Genomic DNA, 5,212 nt, shown 5'->3' on the forward strand with positions numbered 1-5,212 from the left:
CCCGTAGGTTATTTACACCTGTCAGTGCATCCTTCCTCAGCTGGTCTCCGCACCCGCAATCCGCTGTTGCCATTCCTTTTAAAACAAACAAACAAACAAAAGCCTTACTCACATATAATTCACACATTTAAATGTACATCTATGAAGCATTAATGACATTCGCCACGTTGCCATCACCACATCTATTTCCAGACGTTTTCATCACCAGCCAGAAACCCTTCAGATCCCGGTAGCCTCTAATATACTTTGTATCTCTGTAACTTTCAGCAGCATCATGATGGATGGTGAAGAGATTTGAGATTGTTAAGAGCTTCAGTTGGCTTGGCTTCACAATCAACACTCTTGGTACCAGCAGCCAGGAAATCAAAAGATGAATTGCACTGGGAAAGTCTGCTGTCAGAGACCTCTCCAGAGTACTGAAGAGAAACGATGTCAGTCTGGAGACTAAGGTGCGCCTGATCCAGGCCATGGTCTTTGCAATTACTTGCTATGCATCAGAAAGCTGGACAGTGAGTAAGGATGATAGAAAAAGAATCAATGCCTTTGAGCTGTGGTGCTGGAGAAGAGTATTGAATACACCATGGTCTGCTAGGAGAACAAACAGGGTCATCCTGAAGAGGGTGAAACCAAGCTGCTCCTTGGAGGCAAAGATTCTGAAGCTTGCTCTGACATACTTTGGGCATGTTGCAAGGAGGGACCAGTCCTTGGAAAGGGACGTCATGCTTGGGACAGTGGAGGGACATCACAGGAGGAGAAGACCCTCTATGAGATGGATTGATTCAGTTACTGAGGTAATGGGGATGAGTGTGTCACATACAATAAGAATGGCACAGGATAGAGCAAGGTTTAGGGCTGTTGTACATAGGGTCACTATGAGTCGCAAGCGACTTGACGGCACGTAACAACAACAATTATTGTCTATACACAGGATCTAGCACATTTGCCCTTTTCTGACTAACTTCTCTCAGTATCATGTTATCAGTCCATGTTATAGGAACATTGAAATTTCATTTCTCTGGCTAAATACTGTGCTTAGATGGGCCACAGTGGGTTTATCTGGGCATTCATTAGTGGACATTTAATCCATTCCCTCCTTTTGGCTGTGGGGGAACATTCTTGTGCAAGTAGCCCTTAGGTACACACCTAGAAGAGGAATTAGGAGAACAAAACTGTTTTTCACAAGAGCTGCACAATTTTACCTGTAAGAAGTAGATGAGAACTACTATTAATTTCTACACATCCTCACCCAGCTTTTTAATTTTCCATTTTTCTGATCATGGCCATCTTACAGGAATTGAACCGCTACCTCATTGTAGTTTTTATTTTAATATCTCTAGTCATCTTTTCATGTTCTTGTTGGCTTTTTATGTATCTTCTTTGGAGAAATTTCTATTCCAATTCTTCACTCATTTTCAACGGAAATATTTTAAAATTGGTTATACGAGGTGTTGCATGTGGTCTTTTCTTCTCTGTCTTCGCAATGACCTTTTGCTTTCTTCATGGATGATGTGCTTTATGTCATCCCACAACTCATCTGGTCTTTGGCCATTAGTGATCAATACATCAAATCTATTCTTACAGAGGTTTTGAATTTCAGTTGGAGTGGACTTAATTCGTCTTTTGGTTTCCATGAATTTGTTTTCATTTCTTAAGCTTCAATTTGAACTTGCATAGGAGTCAGCCCCTGGCCAAATGTCTGTGTACTCTATCAGGTGAAGTCCATATGCATTCTTGTTGTTGTTATGTGCTGTGAAGTTGCTTGCGACTCATAGCAACCCTATGTACAACTCATTGAGGGTCTTCCCCTCCTGCGCTGTCCCTCCTCCCTCACAAGCATGATGTCCTTCTCCAAGGACTGGTCCCTCTTTGCAACATGTCCAAAGTATGTCAGCCAAAGCTTCATCTGTCAATGTGCATAGTCACCATTTATGTTTTCTAACAAAGGTATTTGCAGTAAGTGAATCATTACGTGTACAACATTCTATAATTCCATCTCCAGCCTCATTTCTGTCACCAAGTCTGTACTTTCCAAATACCAGTCCTTTTTCTTTGTTTCCAACTTTTGCATTCCAATCACTAATCAATAGTCATGTGTCTTGGTCACATGTTAGATCAATTTCAGACTGAAAAAAAGAATTGGTAGAAATCCTGATTTTTTTTTCTTTGTGTGCATTTGGATAATATTCTGCCACTCACAGCATTATACTCCAGGATAAATCTTTAAATATTCTTTTGACTATAATACAACACCATTCCTCTTCAATTTCTCACTCCTGGCATAATACAGCATATGATTGTCTGATTCAAGGTAGGCAATACCAGTTCATCCCAACTCATTAATGCCAAGGATGTCAATCTTTATGCATTCCATTTCAATTTTTTACAACTTCCAGTTTTCTTAGATTCATAGTTTATACATCCAGATTCCAATTATTAATGGTTTTTTCCAGCTGTTTCTCCTCATTTTTTGAGTGCCTTCCAGCCTAAAGAACTCTGTTTCACACACTATATACAACAATGTTTGTACTCTCTTCGGCAGCACATATACTAAAATTGGAAAAATACAGAGAAGACTAGCATGGTCCCTGCACAAGGATGACACACAAATTCATGAAGCGTTCCATTAAAAAAAAATACCCCAAACCTCAATGTTCTACCGTGGTCCATATGGTTTTCAAACGCTTGTCATTTCAGAAGTGGATGGCCAATCCTGCTTGGTCTGGCACCTCCGCTGAAACCTGTCCACCGTGGATGATCCCGCTGGTATTTTAAATACTGGTGGCACAGCTTCCAGCATCACAGCAATATGCAAGTGATCTTAGCACAACAAACTGGCAGACATGAGCAAACTCTAAACAAGCAAGCATATACACACATAAACAATAAAACAAGAAGCCCCATCAACAAATAAACAGATATACAAACTATTGTACATTCACACAATGGAATATTACGCAGCATTGAAACACAATAAACTCGTAAAATATTAGCCAACATGGAGGAGCCTGGAGGACGCTGTGCTGAGTTGAATATCTCAGTCACAAGACAAATACTAAAAAAAAAGGACAAATACTGCATATCACAGCTGTTATGTTAAAATAGGACAGACATGGGAAGTTTGGGAGAGACTGGGAAAAGACTGGAAAAGAGACTGGTATAATTAATATTGCATTAGATCAGATGAGGGAAAGAACTGTCTAAAAGGTATATATGATTAGGCATCATATATGACAACAATCTGCAACAAGGGGTGCATTGCGGGAGGGCTGGTGGAGGAAGGAAGGGGAGAAAGAAAATGTGCAACAATAGGAAAAAAATTAAAATAAAACATTTCTTTAAAAAACCAAGAAGCATAGCAGCAACACCTAAGCCACTCCCTTCAACACAGCAAAGTGACCTACAAATACTGCACCTTTAAGAGTAAGTTATAAAACAAGCAAGCATACAAATATCATAAAACAAGCATGCATGCTACAGGGAATGGGGGGTGGGGAACCACTCTGGCTGAGGACAGTGTCTGTCAGTCCAATAGAAGACTAGAGTTGGGATGCTCAGTCAGGCCCGTTTCTGCTGGTCTAAGTGGTGCCTGAAGCCCTGAGATGTGAGCCAGGCCAGAGGCAGTATCTCTTTTGACCTAGGGTGTGATAAAGGGTGGAGCACCAGTTTGGGGAAGAGTTTCTGCTAGGGAACACTGCATGGTTCAAAACTGGGAAAGGCGTACGCCAGGGATGTGTCCTGTCTCCCTACCTTTTCAACCTGTATGCAGAACAGATTATCCGAGATGCTGGGCTCTATGAGGAGAAGTGTGGCATCAGGATTGGTGGAAGATCTATTAACAATCTGCGTTATGCAGATGACACAACCCCGCTTGCTGAAACTGAGGAGGACCTGAAATGCTTGCTGCAGAGGGTCAAGGACTGCAGCCTTCAGTATGGATTGAGGCTCATTGTCAAGAAGACCAAGATTCTCACCAGTGGACCAATTGGCAACATCAGGACGGATGGCGAAGAGATTGAGATTGCTAACAACTTTAGTCTACTTGGCTCCACAGTCAACACTCTTGGCACCAGTAGCCAGGAAATTAAAAGGCGTATTGCGATGGGAAAGTCTGCTGTTAGGAACCTCTCCAGGGTACTGAAGAGCAATGGTGTCACTCTGGAGACTAAGGTGTGTCTGATACAGGCCATGGTCTTTGCAGTCACTTGTTATGCATCAGAGAGTTGGACAATGACCAAGGAGGATAGAAGGAGAATTGATGCCTTTGAGCTGTGGTGTTGGAGAAGAGTATTGAATGGACTGCCTGCCAAGAAAACAGATTCAACCTGGAGAAGGTTAAACCAGGCTGCTCCTTGGAGCCAAGGATTCTGGGGTTTCGTCTGGCATGCTTTGGACATGTTGTAAGGAGGGAGAGGTCCTTGGAGGGAGAGGTCCTTGGAGAGGGACATCATCCTTGGGAGGGTGGAGGGACGTCACAGGAGGGGAGGTCCCTCTATGAGGTGGATTGATTCAGTGACTGGGGTAATCGGGATGGGTGTATCAGAGGCAGTGCAATTGGCACAGGATAGAGCAAGGTTTAGGGCTATTGTACATAGGGTTGCTATGAGTCGCATGCAACTCCACGGCACATGACAACAACTGCTAGGATAGAGATAGTGTCTTTGCCAGTCCAGGGGATGGGTGCAGGCAGGGCCAGTCAGAGATGGCCAGGGTAAAGAGACGGTTACTGCTGATCTGACATGTCCACATGTGGCTGTGTGTGGTCATGGAGAGTATCTGGCTTTAAGGGTATTCAGCAAGAAGGAAGGGCCCCAGTTGGAAGAGATGCCTCTACTAACACGGGGCTGGTTGTAGTCCAGATATGGGACAGATGGATCTTTTGATGGCAGAAAACAAAGATAATAGTCATTTTTGTTGGATGCTAGACATTCTGCTTATCCAGAACCTTTATAGGCTAAACTGTTACTTAGTTTAAAGGAGGCTTCAGGCAATGATTTCAATTCAAAGTTTGAAGAATAACTCAGGGGTCATTGTTTCAGGGACTCCTCTACCCTTAGTCCACATTTTTCTCCCTTATTACTTATGTTTCTGATAAAAACATTTAGTAGTGGTAGGGGCTCCATTTTTTTTTTATAATTTAGTTTGTTTATTTTTCATTTCAATGAACATCTACAGAGATTTTGGAATTCCATTCATTCATTGTTGCACCCTTCTC

This window comes from Elephantulus edwardii, unplaced genomic scaffold, assembly GCF_000299155.1.
Source record: "Elephantulus edwardii isolate Elephantulus edwardi_28Jun2011 unplaced genomic scaffold, EleEdw1.0 scaffold00269, whole genome shotgun sequence".
Lineage (NCBI taxonomy): Eukaryota > Metazoa > Chordata > Mammalia > Macroscelidea > Macroscelididae > Elephantulus > Elephantulus edwardii.